Here is a 19728-nt window from a genome sequence, read left to right as displayed (position 1 = left end):
GGATGAACTACAACAATTGTACATTCCTGTCTGTTGTAAAAAATAAAAAAGGGAAGGTGGATCAACCGTGGCTATCTAGGGAAATCAGATAGTATTAAAGCCAAGGAAGTGGCATACAAATTGGCCAGAAATAGCAGTGAACCCGGAGACTGGGAGAAATTTAGAACTCAGCAGAGGAGGACAAAGGGTTTGATTAGGGCAGGGAAAATGGAGTACGAGAAGAAGCTTGCAGGGAACATTAAGACGGATTGCAAAAGTTTCTATAGATATGTAAAGAGAAAAAGGTTAGTAAAGACAAACGTAGGTCCCCTGCAGTCAGAATCAGGGGAAGTCATAACGGGGAACAAAGAAATGGCGGACCAATTGAACAAGTACTTTGGTTCGGTATTCACTAAGGAGGACACTAACAACCTTCCGGATATAAGAGGGGTCGGAGGGTCTAGTAAGGAGGAGGAACTGAGGGAAATCCTTATTAGTCGGAAAATTGTGTTGGGGAAATTAATGGGATTGAAGGCCGATAAATCCCCAGGGCCTGATGGACTGCATCGCAGAATACTTAAGGAGGTGGCCTTGGAAATAGCGGATGCATTGACAGTCATTTTCCAACATTCCATTGACTCTGGATCAGTTCCTATCGAGTGGAGGGTAGCCAATGTAACCCCACTTTTTAAAAAAGGAGGGAGAGAGAAAACAGGGAATTATAGACCGGTAAGCCTGACATCGGTAGTGGGTAAGATGATGGAATCAATTATTAAGGATGTCATAGCAGCGCATTTGGAAAGAGGTGATATGATAGGTTCAAGCAACATGGATTTGTGAAAGGGAAATCATGCTTGACAAATCTTCTAGAATTTTTTGAGGATGTTTCCAGTAGAGTAGACAAGGGAGAACCAGTTGATGTGGTATATTTGGACTTTCAGAAGGCTTTCGACAAGGTCCCACACAAAAGATTAATGTGCAAAGTTAAAGCACATGGGATTGGGGGTAGTGTGCTGACATGGATTGAGAACTGGTTGTCAGACAGGAAGCAAAGAGTAGGAGTAAATGGGTACTTTTCAGAATGGCAGGCAGTGACTAGTGGGGTACCGCAAGGTTCTGTGCTGGGGCCCCAGCTGTTTACACTGTACATTAATGATTTAGACGAGGGGATTAAATGTAGTATCTCCAAATTTGCGGATGACACTAAGTTAGGTGGCAGTGTGAGCTGCGAGGAGGATGCTATGAGGCTGCAGAGTGACTTGGATAGGTTAGGTGAGTGGGCAAATGCATGGCAGATGAAGTATAATGTGGATAAATGTGAGGTTATCCACTTTGGTGGTAAAAACAGAGAGACAGACTATTATCTGAATGGTGACAGATTAGGAAAAGGGGAGGTGCAACGAGACCTGGGTGTCATGGTACATCAGTCATTGAAGGTTGGCATGCAGGTACAGCAGGCGGTTAAGAAAGCAAATGGCATGTTGGCCTTCATAGCAAGGGGATTTGAGTACAGGGGCAGGGAGGTGTTGCTACAGTTGTACAGGGCATTGGTGAGGCCACACCTGGAGTATTGTGTACAGTTTTGGTCTCCTAACTTGAGGAAGGACATTCTTGCTATTGAGGGAGTGCAGCGAAGGTTCACCAGGCTGATTCCCGGGATGGCGGGACTGACCTATCAAGAAAGACTGGATCAACTGGGCTTGTATTCACTGGAGTTCAGAAGAATGAGAGGGAACCTCATAGAAACGTTTAAAATTCTGATGGGTTTAGACAGGTTAGATGCAGGAAGAATGTTCCCAATGTTGGGGGAAGTCCAGAACCAGGGGTCACAGTCTAAGGATAAGGGGTAAGCCATTTAGGACCGAGATGAGGAGGAACTTCTTCACCCAGAGAGTGGTGAACCTGTGGAATTCTCTACCACAGAAAGTTGTTGAGGCCAATTCACTAAATATATTCAAAAAAGAGTTAGATGTAGTCCTTACTGCTAGGGGGATCAAGGGGTATGGTGAGAAAGCAGGAATGGGGTACTGAAGTTGCATGTTCAGCCATGAACTCATTGAATGGCGGTGCAGGCTAGAAGGGCCGAATGGCCTACTCCTACACCTATTTTCTATGTTTCTATGTTTCTATGACTTTGCCACTTTTTAAAAAAAGGCTTCCCTAATGCAGAACCATCGAGGTTTACAGCAAAGAGTGTACTTGGCCCATCCAGTGGGTGTCAGCTCTTTACTAAAGAAATCCAAAACTTATCCCACTGCCCTGCGCTCTCCCTGTAGCATTTCATCTTCTGCTCAAATGTTTTATCTACTTTTTCCCTAAAAGATGTGCATCACTGTAGCTATTTAAAGGGTTGCAGCAACCATTTAAGAGACAGGATTGTTGGCAGAGTACAAAGGATTATAGCTATGGACTACATTATATTGGCGTGCTCCACAATCCACATTCCAAAACTTGCTGGTGCAGTACCTGACTGTTGCTCCATGAAGTGTAGCAGAAGAGGAAAGCTGCAATGGCGGGCACTTCAGACATACTCCTCAGTGAGCAGCTATCCAAAATCTTTGGCAGGAGATAGCTGACTGGGTGAATGCTCCCTGGAACGTTCAGAGGACTTGGCTGCAAATGCCAAAGGAGATGGCAGACGTGAGTGAAAGTGTCTAGGTACCCAGCAGTTTTCTATAGTTGCCCAAATATCCATGCCACAAAGTGTGTCCTCAGAACCTATTACTCATTCAGTGCTGTCCCATCAAAGGCAGTTGTATAATGTTACAACGCTGTTACATTTTGATCTTTTACCCGAGATGTAACTTTGTGTTGCAGACTACTCTTGTAAGAGAGTCCTCACTCCTTAGGTCCTTGAGAGAATTTCCACTTGCTCTGATATCTAAGTAAGGGTTAATTATGCAATCCAGGATAACAAAGCGGTATTATATATGCAGACTATAGATATACTCTCTGTGTAGTCACTGTATAGTTGCATAAGATGGAGACTTGTTACCTGATGTACTATCAATAATGTTTACATTGTGCATATACTATGCTGGCACCACTCGAGGGTGGTGGAGCAACTGGTGGAGACCGGGGTTTCTTGCCCCTGTGGCAGAGGCTGTCCACCAGAGGGCACTGCGGTGGGAGACCGGAGGGTCACCTGCATAGGTGTGCAGGGCCCAGTATAAAAGGCTGCCCACCATGCTTGTGCCTCACTCTGGAGTTACGAATAAAGGACCAAGGTCACTCCAGTTTGAGTACAACACATGGCCTCGTAGAGTCATTCATAAGTGCATTGCAGACAAAACAGAGGAAACCTTTGTTTATATTGCTTTAGCTTTTGTTTCTATCCCCTGTCTCCACAGGATCCTACTCACGGCTTTAAGAGGACAAATTACATAACACAAAACCTTGACTTTTTTGGCTTTAATTCCCAACAAAATTTATTGAACAAGTGAATAAATAGCAACAATATATATACATATTGCAGTTGATTTAAACTTCTAAATCATAGGAATAATATGGTTTGCAACTATATACTGAACTATATTTTATAACTAACTTCTATACAAACAGCTTTTTATGTTCTCATCAACCATGGACATGTCTGATCAGATGAATTCTGTCAGAGGTTCCCTTCTGACAATCCTTTCATCCAGATTCCAGCTGAAAATCCAGAGTTATGGGTCTCCGTTATGTATCTATTTAATATAATATTGGCTAATGCTGCAGATATCCTGGAGTAGCCTGGAATGAGGTGGAGGCATTAAAGTTGAGGGCTGAGGTGACATTGACTGCCACTGCATCACCTTTCCTATAATGCAGGTTTGTTATGGGTGTCCTTGAAACAGATGACGTGGCTCCATAATGTCTCCCTGCTGAGCGAGCCTGTAGAAGCATATTTCCTCCGTTGTTGGCAGAGAACTGTACGTGGACCTGTGGATATGGTTTCTGCCATAATGCTGGGTGTGGTAAGTCTGTCTCTGGTGCAATCCGATCTTCTTGGGATACCTTCTTAGTGCTGCTTCATTCTATCACATGAAATCCTGTGAAAGGAGAACACTGAATGCAATCTTCATAACTTCCAGCTTCATAGCAGGGGGCAGGGGTGGGTGGGGGGTGGAGGGGCGCAGTGCATCTATAACTGGTGTCTTATTGACATCCGTCTCGGAAGTTGTAACTCATTTACAGCTTCCTGATTGTGATGTGTGCACCTGTGAGTATGCTGCGGGCGGTCGAGAGCGCCGTTCAGCCCGACTGCCTGACTCTCTTTCGCAGTTACATCTGATCCAGGGTGTCCCTGGAGATGGAGTACGCGGTGTCCACCGGTACGCTCGCGGCCTTCCGCGAGAGGTGGGCGCCGGAAGGACTGGAGTGCATCATCACCCCCGGCAACCAAATTTTAATTTGATTTTAATGTCTAAAGTTTAATTTGTTTAAGTTGTCGGTTTTAGTGCCCCCTCCCCCATTTTAGCCAGGGTAGTTTGTGTTTTAGTACCCTCAAAAAAAAAGGGGGCACTTGAAAAGTTTTTGGAGTGTGACCCCCCCTTTAATCAGGGGGCACTTGATTAGTGTTCACAACAAAATAGTTGTGGAGCTGTTGCATTGTGAGTTTTTTAGCCAATCATGTGATGTTCACAAGACTCAATAAAACCCCAGTCATTTGAGTCTAGGTCATCTACGATGAGGTATGCAGTTGTGAGCCTAGTGAATGAACTGGTAATGTGTAGTGTGATTGTTAAACCTTTGTTTATAAATCAACTAGTTCTTGATAGCAATGTGTTGCAATGAATTCTTAAGCAAAGAACTCACAAAGCAAATACATACACCGAACACTTACAAACATTCTTAGAACTGGAACCAGCCACCACTTGGTTGAGAGGTAGGCATTGTACTCGTGGTTTGTTGCTCATGATAATGTATCTGTTTAATGCTGATCTGGTTTAGTTCTACTAGGTGTGTCTCAACCCTAGAAAAGCTTTGTGCACATTTTTAATACAGAACAGGAATAAGAGGCTGACGATGAGCCAAACAAAACAGCTCTTTAATTCCCTTGTGTAAATGTGTTCACATTCCTTCACTACTCAAAATTGCTAAGTATTCTTTCAAATGTCTCAATAACACTACATTGCAGGAATAAATACCATTATACAATCTTTTGCACAATTCTTGAAGAAATTAAGCTTTACTACCAGTGAAGAATCATCTTCAATTTGATATCTTATTGGTTACAGCAAATTGCACAATGTAGTAAATGAGCAGTTTTAAAACGATTTCTAACAATGACGTTATTTTAAGTACTCAATGGGTACAGTCCCTCACTTCTCGTTAGATATGGTGGTGACCAAATGCCTTCAATTCTGAACTATTCGGTGCTCTTTAGCTTGTAGGCAAACCTGTACAGACATAGTTCTTGATTAATGATTTAATCATTAAGGAAGATTTATAATACCAATGAAACCATATGCTTCACATTGTAATGTTGATCTTTGATTGTTAAGAATACAAAGCCATATACTGCATGGCTTAAAACTGATACCACTCATACTCAAATATGGATGGAATAATTTATCTAAATGCCTTCCAGCTTAATAATTGTCTCTTTATTTGATCTAACACTAAATAAAACAGCACAGAATAAAGAATCATTACACCGTTATGTAACAAGCACTGGAACAGTAATAGACAAAAAAAGCAGAACAGTTAAGGTCAACTGGAGCTTCAAACTAAACAGGCTTTAACAGCCCATCTGGCTATAATGACATTTTACTTAAATAGTAACATATTCTGTATGTAATCCTGCTGTATTTGAGTATTTTCAAGGAGGCAAGTGAGGTGGTGGAGAAGTACAGCTGAATGTTATCAGTGTCGATGTAGTGTCAGCTGTGGCTCGGTGGGTAGCACATTCACTTCTGAGTCAGAAGGTTACAAAAAATCTGGGCTGACACTCCAGTGCAGTGCTGCACTGTTGGAGGTGCCATCTTTCGGCTAAGACGTTAAACCGAGGCCCCGACTGCCCTTTCAGGTGGATGTAAAAGATCGCATGGCACTATTTCGAAGAGGAGCAGGGGAGTTATCCCCGGTGTCCTGCCCAATATTTATCCCTCAATCAACACAACAAAAACAGATCACATTGCTGTTTGAGGGAGCTTGCTGTGCACAAGTTGGCTGCCGCGTTTCCCACATTGCAACAGTGACTACACTCCAAAAATACTTCATTGGCTGTAAAGCGCTTTGAGACGTCTGGTGGTCATGGAAGGCGCTATATAAATGCAAGTCTTTCTTTCATTCTTACATGTGGAAGCTGACCCAATGTCTGTAGATGCTATCACCAGGAGGCAGTATACAGATGAAGAAAAAGAGGGGGGTTGGAGATAAATCAAAGGGTTCCAGGGACGGGGAAAAAGAAACCAAGTCAGTGTTGGAGATGCTCTGGCTATGATTGGATAGCTAAGACTGAAAGCAAATGAGAGCAGGTCCACTGAGCTGGAGAGGCATCGGAGTAGGATGGTAAAACCAGTTGTGTGTTGGATACACACAAGTCTGCATCCCGTGGGCTTGAGGGAGTAAAGATGGCAACCAAACCAAGAGAAACAACCAGATGGGAGAGAGTAAAGGTTTTGCTGCGCACAAGAGCATTAAACATGGGGGGAAGGAATGTTTGAGCAAATTGATGAATAGAGAAGCATCATAATGAATTGGAAGACCAAAAGCTAGCGAATTAGGATTTTGTCTCCAGCAGCTCCAACTGCTTCATTCCCGAGCACTGCGTTACATTCTCTGCTCCACTCCCTAACCTGTGCTCCCTTCCCATGTCCTAAACTACCCTCGAGCAACTTCTTTAAAATAAAAATGAAGTATCCAATAAAGGCAAGTTGAAATTAAATGTTATTTGTTAGTAACTGCCAGTAGATGGATTGTCAGTATAACTTGAATCGTCCTTAGAGAATTCTTTTAGGTTATTCAAATGACTGGTTAGTATTATCAAAAGACAGACAGCTTCAAGTGCGATTGTAAAGAATTAAAGATTTCTTCTAAAATTTAATTCATGATTAGATTTAAAATAAACTGTATTCTGAGCATGCATTATTCATTACTTTACATTTCCAATTAAACTTATTATGGTAACAGTGGGTGAAACATATTAAGTACTATTTATAAAGCTGGGGAATTATTACAATGTACATTTATATGAACAAATTAGGAATTGGAAAGCAGCATTTTATCAAATGGCACTGCAATATCTAACTACCTCTGACACAATTCAAATGATAAAGTCAGAAATAACACTTTGCACAGTTTTTCAAACGTGGAAACCAAATAAGCTTGCAACAGCATTGATGAATTGATGCCAATAGACCAATGGTTATTTTGGACAACATATTATAAACTGGAGTCCCATTTTAAAATTGTAATGACTCAAGAGTCTGGTTACTCAGACTCAGGTGCAACCTCATCCAACTTTATTCCAGCCCAAGAGTGCCTGCGTGACAAAGACACCCAGCTTATATACAGGTGACCAAGCACACATGCCACATGCATACAGCCCAATGACCTCCGATCATGGCGCCCTCTGCTATCTGGTGACCCCCAAGCATTAATACATAACAACATCCCCATTTTAAACTCTTAACAACAGTCTTTTTACAAATTAAGATGGTCTGTGGCTTTCCTCTCACGAGTTGGTTATCTCAATTCAACTTTGACTCTGGGCGAGTGTTCTGAGTCCGTTGAGACTGAGGGCTGAGTAGCCGATCTGATGGGAGTGGTCATGACCACATCAGAGACTGAAGTTTCAAAGTCAGTAATGTCAGCAAGTCCTCTGATGAGTGAACAATGGTTGGTTGGTCACTGAGTACATCTTCCTCACTCGGTTCCAGTTCATCCGTGTGCCGCAGTTTAAACTGGTCAAGATGTTTCCTGCATGTTTGCCCATTCTTGAGCACGACAATAAACACTCTGTTACCCTCCTTGGCTGTAACAGTGCCGGCGATCCACTTTGACCATAATTCAGTACATAAACCGGATCATTGACCGAGATGTAACGTGACACGGTAACACGAACATGACACCATTGCTGACTTTGACGTCTGTTTTCAACACGATCATTCAAATCAGGATGAACATAGAAAGCCTGGTCTTGAGATTTCTCTTCATCAGCAGTTCAGCAGGAGGAATCCCAGTAAGCGTAAGAGGTCTTGACCTGTAACTGAGCAATATACATGACAACCGTCTCTGCAGTGAGCCCTGAGTGACACGTTTGATATTTTGCTTGATCATTTGAATGGCACGTTCTGCTTTACCATTGGAAGCAGGCTTGAATGGAGCTGATCTCACATGTCCGATGACATTGAGTTTCATGAACTCCTGGAATTCAAGACGTGAAGCAAGATCCGTTGTCGCTCACAACAATGTCAGGCAAACCATGAGTAGCAAACATGATACGAAGACTCTCAATGGTAGCTGTAGATGTGCTGGATGACATAATAACACACTCTATCCACTTAGAATATGCATCTATTATGACAAAAAACATCTTTCCTAGGAACGGGCCTGCAAAATCAATGTGGATCCTCGACCATGGTTTGGATGGCCATGACCAAAGACTCAGTGGAGATTCTGCTGGTACTTTACTTAGCTGCATGCAAGTATTGCACTGATGCACACATGATTCCAGATCAGAGTCAATTCCAGCCACCAGACCACCAGACATGAGACCTAGCAATGGACTTCATCATGACAATACCAGGATGAGTGCTATCAAGTTCACGTACAAATTTTTCTCTACCTTTCTTAGGCATGATTACACGATTACCCCACAGTAAACAGTCTGATTGAATGGACAGCTCGTCCTTGAGATGATTGTAAGGTTTGGTCTCCTCACGCATCTCCATAGGTATGGCAAACCAATCACCACTGAGTACACACTGTTTCACAACCAATAAAATAGGGTCATGGCTGGTCCAGATCCTAACTTGTTGAGCAGTGACAGGGGTTCCTTCACTCTCAAAAGCATCCATTACTAACAGTAGATCTGCAGGTTGAGGCGTCTCCATCTCAGTTGTGGGTAAGGGCAGATGACTCAGTGCATCGGCACAATTCTCAGTACCAGGTCTATGACGGATGACGTAATCATAGGCAGACAGTGTCAGCGCCCACCTTTGAATGCGGGACAATGCATTGGTATTAATACCTTTGTTTTCCGCAAACAATGAAATGAGTGGCTTGTGATCCGTTTCTAGTTCAAAACGAAGACCAAACAGGTACTGGTGCATTTTTTTTACCCCAAACACACAGGCCAAAGCTTCTTTCTCTACCATACTGTAAGCCCTTTCCGCTTTAGACAGACTTCTCGAAGCATACGCAACAAGTTGTAGCTTGCCCGATTCATTTGCTTGTTGGAGTACGCAGCCAACCCCATATGATGAAACATCACAGGCCAATACAAGACGCTTACATGGATCATAATGAACAAGCAACTTGTTTGAACATTGGAGATTCTTGGCTTTCTCAAAGGCTCTATCTTGAGACGCACCCCAGACCCAGTTGTGGCCTTTTCTTAGTAACACATGCAGTGGCTCTAGTAAAGTGCTCAATCTGGGTAAGAAATTACCAAAGTAGTTGAGTAGCCCAAGGAATGAACGCAGCTCCGTCACATTCTGAGGCGTAGGTGCATTTTTGATGGCCTCGGTTTTCGAATCAGTGGGCCTGATGCCATCGGCTGCAATCTTCCGCCCGAGGAATTCGACTTTAGGTGCCATGAACACACACTTCGAGCATTTCAGCCCGAGTCCCACTTTGTCCAGATGCTGTAGGACTTCTTCAAGATTGTTCAAATGTTCAGCAGTGTCGCAACCTGTGACCAGAATGTCATCTTGAAACATGACAGTTCTAGAAATGAACTTTAGTAAACTCTCCATATTCCTCTGAAATATGGCTGCAGCCGAACGAATCCCAAAAGGACACCTGATGTAGACGAACAGTCTTTTATGGGTGTTGATGCAGGTGAGTTTCTTTGAAGTGTCGACAAGCTCCTGGGTCATATAGGTCAACGTCAGATCCAGTTTCGTGAATGACTTTCCACCAGCTAGCATGGCGAACAGGTCATCAGCCCTGGGTAACAGATACTGATCCTGTTTTAAAAATTAGTTAACCGTAATCTTGTAGTCTCCACAAATCCTGACAGTGCCATTACTCTTCAACACAGGAACAATGGGACTAGCACACACGTTAAACTCGACCGGTGATATGATCCCTTCACGCTGGAGACTGTCAAGCTCAATTTTAACCTTCTCCCTCATCATGTATGGAACAGACTGAGCTTTGTGATAGACAGGCCTAGCATTGGAGTCGAGGTGAATCTGTACCTTGGCTCCCGTAAAATTACCAATGCCCGGTTCAAACAAAAAAGGTAACTTTTTCAATACTTGAGCACACGAAGAATCATCCACCGAGGCCATCTTGACATGATTCCAATTCAGCTTGATTTTCTCGAGCCAATTCCTGCTGAACAGCGTTGGACCATTACCTGGGACGATCCAAAATGGTAGCTCGTGAACCACACCGTCATATGACACCTCGATTGCTGCACTGCCGAGCACCGGAAGAGATCCTTAGTGTAAGTACGCAACCTGGCATAGACTGGACTCAGCTTCGGTTTTGCAGCCTTAGTGTCCCACAGCTTGTTGAACATCCTTTGGCTCATTATCAACTGGCTCACACCCATGTCCAGCTCCATTGATACAGGCACACCATGCAGCTTCACATTAACGACTATCGGTTGGCTCTCGCTCAGGAACGAATACAGTCCATTCACCTCCTCCTCGGGTTGCGTATCCGGGCCATCACTGAACTGGTCCTCATCAACCACGTGGTGAGCTGCACCACGCTTGCTCCGTTGTGAACACATCCTCTAAAGATGCCCCACTTTCAAACATCCATTGTATGAGTATTGTCTAAACCGACACGGATGAGGCCGATGATTGCCCCCACAATGCCAACAGAGTGAAATCTGGTTCGAACCAGTTGGCAGGCTCTGAGCAGCGTCATGTTTCGCGTAAGCAGCTCTGCCCAAAAATGACGCCATCTTGATTACAATACCTGCCGTGGAACTCTGATTCGTCGATGATATCTGCCTCAAATTATCATCCGTTGTCATGCATGTCTGGGCAGTCGCGATGGCCTTTTTCAAATCCAGTGTCTCTGCAGCCAACAACTTCCTGAGGATCGCATCATGGCTGATGCCTATCACAAAGACATCACGCAGCATGTCTTCCAGCATGGTTCTGAATTTACACAGCTCAGCAAGACGTCGCAGGCCGGCGACAAATCCCGTCATGACGTGGCCCTCAGCACGTACATGCGTGTAGAAACGGTAGCGTGATATGATAATCCCCTCTTGTGGCTTCATCGTGCTGGGTCAAAATCCTGCAACTCCCTCCCTAACAGCACTAAGAGAGTACCTTCACCACATGGACTGCAGCGGTTCAAGAAGGCAACTCACCACCACCTTCTCAAGGGGCAATTAGTGATGGGCAATAAATGCTGGCCTTGTCAGCGATGCCCACGTCCCAGGTACAATTTTTTTTTTAAATGGTACTTCATCCAGGTTTGGCAGCATAGGGTCTGTGTACCCTTTTTCCGCCGGATGTACAGGCGAGAGAAGATTCTTCATGAGGCCGTAAAGTTTTGGACCACAAACGGTGAGAACTGCCCTGCGCTTAACTGCGTCGGACACTGCCTCCATGCCATTGGACAAAATCCGCCCAATCCTTGCCCTCCACGAATCTCTCCAGGATTCCAACCGTGCCCATTGTGCATGTGAAGGTTCTTAAGTTACCTCATAAGAACATAAGAATTAGGAACAGGAGTAGGCCATCTAGCCCCTCGAGCCTGCTCTGCCATTCAACAAGATCATGGCTGATCTGGCCGTGGACTCAGCTCCATTTACCCGCCCGCTCTCCGTAACCCTTAATTCCCTTATTGGTTAAAAATCTATCTATCTGTGACTTGAATACATTCAATGAGCTAGCCTCAACTGCTTCCTTGGGCAGAGAATTCCACAGATTCACAACCCTCTGGGAGAAGAAATTCCTTCTCAACTCAGTTTTAAATTGGCTCCCCCGTATTTTGAAGCTGTGCCCCCTAGTTCGAGTCTCCCCGACCAGTGGAAACAACCTCTCTGCCTCTATCTTGTCTATCCCTTTCATTATTTTAAGTGTTTCTATAAGATCACCCCTCATCCTTCTGAACTCCAATGAGTAAAGACCCAGTCTGCTCAATCTATCATCATAAGGTAACCCCCTCATCTCTGGAATCAGCCTAGTGAATCGTCTCTGTACCCCCTCCAAAGCTAGTATACCCTTCCTTAAATAAGGTGACCAAAACTGCACGCAGTACTCCAGGTGTGGCCTCAACAATACCCTGTACAGTTGCAGCAGGACCTCCCTGCTTTTGTACTCCATCCCTCTCGCAATGAAGGCCAACATTCCATTCGCCTTCCTGATTACCTGCTGCACCTGCAAACTAACTTTTTGGGATTCATGCACAAGGAATTTTTAAGCCGGTTCACGGACTCCCAGGCCGCCTGCAATTTCTGCGGTCTGGAGGAGTCCGTGTTCCATGTTTTTATTGAGTGCACAAGGTTGCAGCCCCTGTTCCATTATTTGAAGGGGCTGCTCCTGAAATTCTGGCTGCACTTCAGTCCCACTCTCCTGATCTTTGGGCACCCTGTGCGGAGGGGAGCAGGTAGGTCCGAGGGCCTCCTCGTAGGACTGCTCCTGGGCACGGCCAAGGGTGCCATCAGCCGGTCCAGGCAGCGGGCGGTCGAGGGGGTCGTTCAACCTGACTGCCTGCCTCTCTTCCGCTCTTACATCCGGTCCAGGGTGTCCTTGGAGATGGAGCACGCGGTGTCCACCGGTACGCTCGCGGCCTTCCGCGAGAGGTGGGCACCGGAGGGACTGGAGTGCATCATCACGCCCGGCAACCAAATTTTAATTTGATTTTACGTTTTAAAGTTTAATTTGTTTTAATTGCCGGTGCTTTTAGTGTCCCCCTCTCCTTTTATAGGGGGCACTGGAAAAAGGAAAAATTTGATTTTAGTGCCCAAAAAAAAACACAAAAAAACCCCCCCCAAAAAAAACAAAAAAGGGCCTTGTAAATGTCTTGTGTGTGTCATCCAGGTCGGGTGGCACGGATACATGTTTTATGTTTTGCAGGTTAACTCAAAAGAGTTTCATGCACAAGGAAACATCCATCTGGTCCGGGACCTCATCCATTGTTCCCAGGAGGCTGGTCTGTCGGTCGCCTTCCTATCCCTCGACCAAGAGAAGGCGTTCGACAGGGTGGATCACGACTATCTGCTCGGAACTCTGCGCGCTTTCGGGTTCGGGACGCATTTCGTCGCCCGGATCCGACTTTTGTACGCCGCCGCGGAGTGTCTGATTAAGGTTAACGGGTCCTTGACGGCGCCCCTTCGCTTTAGGAGAGGGGTGCGCCAGGGATGCCCCATGTCCGGCCAGTTATACGCCGTTTGCGTGGAGCCTTTCCTGCGCCTCTTGCGGACGAGGTTGACGGGACTGGCTCTGCAAGGGCCGGGCGTGGAGGTCGTCCTCTCGGCTTACGCCGATGACGTGCTCCTCGCGGTAGAGGATCCCGCTGACCTGCGGAGGATGCGTGAGTGCCAGGAGATTTACTCGGCCGCGTCCTCCGCCAGGATCAACTGGGAGAAATGTTCCGGACTCCTGGTGGGTCAGTGGCGGGTGGACTCCCTGCCGGAGGAGCTCAGGCCTTTTGCCTGGAGCACGACCCATCTCCTCTATCTGGGAGTCTACCTTAGCCCCGACGAGGGAGCCTGGCCGGCGAACTGGCAGGAGCTGGAGGCCAAGGTCGCCGCTCGCCTAGGGCGCTGGACAGGACTGCTCCAAGTGCTGTCCTACAGGGGTCGAGCGCTAGTCATAAACCAGCTGGTGGCCGCAATGCTGTGGTACCGGCTGGTCACTTTGACCCCTCCCCCTGCGTTTGTCGCCAAGATACAGAAGAAGCTGGTGAACTTCTTCTGGAACAACAGGAAGCACTGGGTCTCTGCCGCGGTCTTGAGTCTCCCGCTTGAGGAGGGCGGTCAGTCGTTGGTGTGCGTCAGCGCCCAGCTCGCGACTTTCCGTCTTCAGACCCTGCAGAGATACCTTTACGTCGAGCCCCCTCCTAGGTGGTGCGCTCTGGCGAGGTATTTCTTCCGCCAGCAGCGCGACCTCAATTATGACACGCAGCTCCTGTTTGTGAACTTGGGGGGTGCCAGGACCGCCCTCCGGGAGCTGCCTGTCTTTTACAGGGAACTCATCAGGGTCTGGAACAAAGTCTCCACCAAGCACAGCTCTCCGCCGGCTGGAGTGGCGGCCGTCCTGCAGGAACCGCTGCTCGGGAATCCGTACCTCCACGGCCGAGGTTTTATGTGGCGGTCGGAAGAGAGGGCTGTGGCTGGTGAGGTGACCAGGGTCAGGGACCTGCTCGATGGCGGAGGAGCGGGCTGGATGGCGCCAGACACGCTGGCGCGGCGCCTAAATTCTGCCAACGTCCGCCACGCGGCCGATGCCATCTAGTCGCTAAAAACAGCTCTGGGCCCTGACTCCGTTAGGTGCATCGAGGAGGCTCAAGCACGTGGGGAGATCCCGTCCGAACTGACCCCCGTCCGGACGGAATTCCTCATCGGCGCCAAACCCCGGAACCTCCCTCGGGGGCCGGCGCCTCACAACTTGAGCCGCCTCGGGGAAATCCCCTCCGTGCCTTTCAGTTCCGCGCGGAGGGGTTTCCTGTACGGGCTGCTCCTGCACACCCTCAACTTTGCCATCCTCGCCGGCCGTCCGGACACGCCATGGCGTACCATCTTGCCGTCCGGAGGAGGCGGGGGTCCCCGATGGAGGGCAGTCTACGCAGGGGTCCTCCCACTATTCATCGGGGACTTGGCCTGGAGGGTGGTGCACGGAGCAGTGCCGTGCAACAAATTTTTAAGCCGGTTCACGGACTCCCAGGCCGCCTGCAATTTCTGCGGTCTGGAAGAGTCCGTGTTCCATGTTTTTATGGAATGCACAAGGTTGCAGCCCCTGTTTTATTATTTGAAGGGGCTGCTCCTGAAATTCTGGCTGCACTTCAGTCCCACTCTCTTGATCTTTGGGCACCCTGTGCGGAGGGGAGCGGGTAGGTCCGAAGGCCTCCTCGTAGGACTGCTCCTGGGCACGGCCAAGGGTGCCATCAGCCGGTCCAGGCAGCGGGCGGTCGAGGGGGTCGTTCAACCTGACTGCCTGCCTCTCTTCCGCTCTTACATCCGGTCCAGGGTGTCCTTGGAGATGGAGCACGCGGTGTCCACCGGTACGCTCGCGGCCTTCCGCGAGAGGTGGGCACCGGAGGGACTGGAGTGCATCATCACGCCCGGCAACCAAATTTTAATTTGATTTTACGTTTTTAAGTTTAATTTGTTTTAATTGCCGGTGCTTTTAGTGTCCCCCTTCCCTTTTATAGGGGGCACTGGGGAAAATTGTGATTTTAGTGCCCAAAAAAAAACCCAAAAAAAGAAAAACACAAAAAAACAAAAAAAAAAGGGGGGGGGGGGGGAAAAAAAAAAGGCCTTGTAAATGTCTGGAGTGTCACCCAGGTCGGGTGGCACCGTTTCATGTTTTATGTTTTTGCAGGTGAACTCTAAAAAGAGTTTCATGCACAAGGACCCCCAGGTCCCTCTGCACCGCAGCATGTTGTAATTTCTCCCCATTCAAATAATATTCCCTTTTACTGTTTTTTTTCCCAAGGTGGATGACCTCACATTTTCCGACATTGTATTCCATCTGCCAAACCTTAGCCCATTCGCTTAACCTATCTAAATCTCTTTGCAGCCTCTCTGTGTCCTCTACACAACCCGCTTTCCCACTAATCTTTGTGTCATCGGCAAATTTTGTTGCACTACACTCTGTCTCCTCTTCCAGGTCATCTATGTATATTGTAAACAGTTGTGGTCCCAGCACCGATCCCTGTGGCACACCACTAACCACCAATTTCCAACCCGAAAAGGACCCATTTATCCCGACTCTCTGCTTTCTGTTAGCCAGCCAATTCTCTATCCATGCTAATACATTTCCTCTGACTCCGCGTACCTTTATCTTCTGCGGTAACCTTTTGTGTGGCACCTTATCGAATGCCTTTTGGAAATCTAAATACACCACATCCATCGGTACACCTCTATCCACCATGCTCGTTATATCCTCAAAGAATTCCAGTAAGTTAGTTAAACATGATTTCCCCTTCATGAATCCATGCTGCGTCTGCTTGATTGCACTATTCCTATCTAGATGTCCCGCTATTTCTTCCTTAAGATAGCTTCAAGCATTTTCCCCACTACAGATGTTAAACTAACCGGCCTATAGTTACCTGCCTTTTGTCTGCCCCCTTTTTTAAACAGAGGCATGCTGCTTTCCAATCCGCTGGTACCTCCCCAGAGTCCAGAGAATTTTGGTAGATTATAACGAATGCATCTGCTATAACTTCCGCCATCTCTTTTAATACCGTGGGATGCATTTCATCAGGACCAGGGGACTTGTCTACCTTGAGTCCCATTAGCCTATTCAGCACTACCCCCTAGTGATAGTGATGATCTCAAGGTCCTCCCTTCCCACATTCCCGTGACCAGCAATTTTTGGCATGGTTTTTGTGTCTTCCACTGTGAAGACCGAAGCAAAATAATTGTTTAAGGTCTCAGCCATTTCCACATTTCCCATTATTAAATCCCTCTTCTCATCTTCTAAGGGACGAACATTTACTTTAGTCAATCTTTTCCGTTTTATATATCGGTAAAAGCTTTTACTATCTGTTTTTATGTTTTGCGCAAGTTTACTTTCGTAATCTATCTTTCCTTTCTTTATTGCTTTCTTAGTCATTCTTTGCTGTCGTTTAAAATTTTCCCAATCTTCTAGTTTCCCATTAACCTTGGCCACCTTATATGCATTGGTTTTTAATTTGATACTCTCCTTTATTTCTTTGGTTATCCACGGCTGGTTATCCCTTCTCTTACCGCCCTTCTTTTTCACTGGAATATATTTTTGTTGAGCACTATGAAAGAGCTCCTTAAAAGTCCTCCACTGTTCCTCAATTGTGCCACCGTTTAGTCTGTGTTTCCAGTCTACTTTAGCCAACTCTGCCCTCATTGCACTGTAGTCCCCTTTGTTTAAGCATCGTACTCTAGTTTCTGACACAACTTCGTCATCCTCAATCTGTATTACAAATTCAACCATACTGTGATCACTCATTCCGAGAGGATCTTTTACTAGGAGATCGTTTATTATTCCTGTCTCATTACACAGGACCAGATCTAAGATAGCTTGCTCCCTTGTAGGTTCTGTAACATACTGTTCTAAGAAACAATCCCGTATGCATTCTATGAATTCCTCCTCAAGGCTACCCCGTGCGATTTGATTTGACCAATCGATATGTAGGTTAAAATCCCCCATGATTACTGCCGTTCCTTTTTCACATGCCTCCATTATTCCCTTGATTATTGCCCGTCCCACTGTGAAGTTATTATTTGGGGGCCTATAAACTACGCCCACCAGTGAATTTTTCCCCTTACTATCTCTAATTTCCACCCACAATGATTCAACATTTTGTTCATTAGAGCCAATATCGTCTCTCACAACTGCCCTGATATCATCCTTATTAACAGAGCTACCCCACCTCCTTTCCCTTCTTGTCTATCTTTCCAAATTGTCAGATACCCCTGTATGTTTAATTCCCAGTCTTGGCCCCGCTGCAACCACGTTTCTGTAATGGCCACCAAATCATACCCATTTGTAATGATTTGTGCCGTCAACTCATTTACTTTATTTCGAATGCTGCGTGCGTTTAGGTAGAGTGTTTTAATACTAGTTTTTAAACCATGATTTTTAGTTTTGACCCCTCCTGCAGCCCCTTTATATTCATACATATTATCCCTTCCTATCACCTTGTGGCTTACACTTACCCCAGTGCTACTCTGCTCTGTTGCCTCCTGCCTTTTGCATTCTTTCTTCAATGCCCCAGGAATTTGAACCCCTCCCTGCTGCACCACTGCTCAAGCCACGTATTCATCTGAGCTATCCTGCGATTCCTACTCTGACTAGCACGTGGCACTGGTAGCAATCCTGAGATTACTACTTTTGAGGTCCTACGTTTTAATTTAGCTCCGAGCTCCTTAAATTCGTCTCGTAGGGCCTCATCCCTTTTTTTTTACCTATATCGTTGGTACCAATGTGCACCACGACAACTGGCTGTTCACCCTCCCTTTTCAGAATGTTCTGCACCCACTCCGAGACATCCTTGACCCTTGCACCACGGAGGCAACATACCATACCTCATCGCCAATTGTAATGACTCAAGAGTCTGGTTACTGTAATCTCACTTAAGTGCAACCTGATCCATCTTTATTCCAGCGCAAGAGTGCCAGAGTGCCAGACACCCAGCTTATATACAGATGGCCAAGCACAAATGCCACATGCGTACAGCCCAATGACCTCCGACCACGGTGCCCTCTGGTGTCTGGTGACCTCCAAACATTAATACATAACAAAAATAACGCCTGCATTTTACCTCCCATTAACATTAGAGGCAGGATGGTGTGAGGATTCAATGGAACAGATATGAATTTTTACAAACTGTATGCAAAACTCTTGTCTAGGAGGGCAAGCAGTATGCTCCCAGGATGGTTCTCATGCTATTGTTAGCCATATGCTGTCCGGTAGATTCCCTATTGAATTTCCTACTCTCATGTAGAGACAATAAGGCTCTACTCAGTTACTCACACATTGGCTCTTTGGGATTCTGGATCCAATGTGCACGGGAGACTAGCTCCCCAGACTGAATGTAAAAGCAGAAGTACACAGACCCTATGCTGCCAAAACTGGATGAAGTACCATTTAAAAATTTTTTTCCTGGGTGTCGCTGGAAAGACCAGTATTTATTGCTCATCTCTAATTGCCCCTTGAGAAGATGGTGGTGAGCTGCCTTCTTGAACGGCTACAGTCCATGTGGTGAAGGTACTCTCAGTGTTTTTAGGGAAGGAGTTGCAGGATTTTGACCCAGCGACAATGAAGGAAAGGCAATATATTTCCAAGTAAGGATGGTGTGTGACTTGGAGGGAAACTTGGAGGTGGTAGTGTTACCATGTGCCTGCTGCCTTTGTTCTTCTAGGTGATAAGAGGTGGATGGTTTGGGAGGCGCTGTTGAAGAAGCCTTGGCGAGTTGCTGCAGTGCATCCTGTAGCTGGTGCACACTGTAGCCACAGTCCGCTGATGGTGGAGGGAGTGAATGTTTAAGGTGGTGTTTTTTCTCTGGTTTTGTGACTTTAAGGTGATTACATGGCTGCTAGTGGGGCAGGGTTTATGTAGGAAGTGTCTAGTCGAAATGCTCCACCCAGTATGAGGTGTGGGGCAGTTTTCTACCCATCAATATTGCATGCTCTATATTTAAACAGCCTCTGTAACCTGAGCTGTTCCCGTGTCTCTTCACATGCGCACTTTGGCTGCCGCTCCGGATCCGAGCCGTTCAATACTTTCCCACTTTCCTTTTCTCTTTATCCCTCCCTGACTGTTCTCCCCTTTCGTCATGCCTCCTTTTATCTCTCCTCTCTCGGATACACTTCTCTCCCAAATTCCTACCCCAACTCTTCATTACTCATTGACCTTCCTACTCTCCTGTCACCATCCCAGGCTTGACTTACTCCTGGAAAAGCCCACAGCTTCCGTCTTTGCC

Source organism: Pristiophorus japonicus, chromosome 20 (genome assembly GCF_044704955.1).
Source record: "Pristiophorus japonicus isolate sPriJap1 chromosome 20, sPriJap1.hap1, whole genome shotgun sequence".
Lineage (NCBI taxonomy): Eukaryota > Metazoa > Chordata > Chondrichthyes > Pristiophoridae > Pristiophorus > Pristiophorus japonicus.
The sequence above is the reverse complement of the archived record's forward strand: the minus strand, read 5'-3'. Positions refer to the sequence as shown.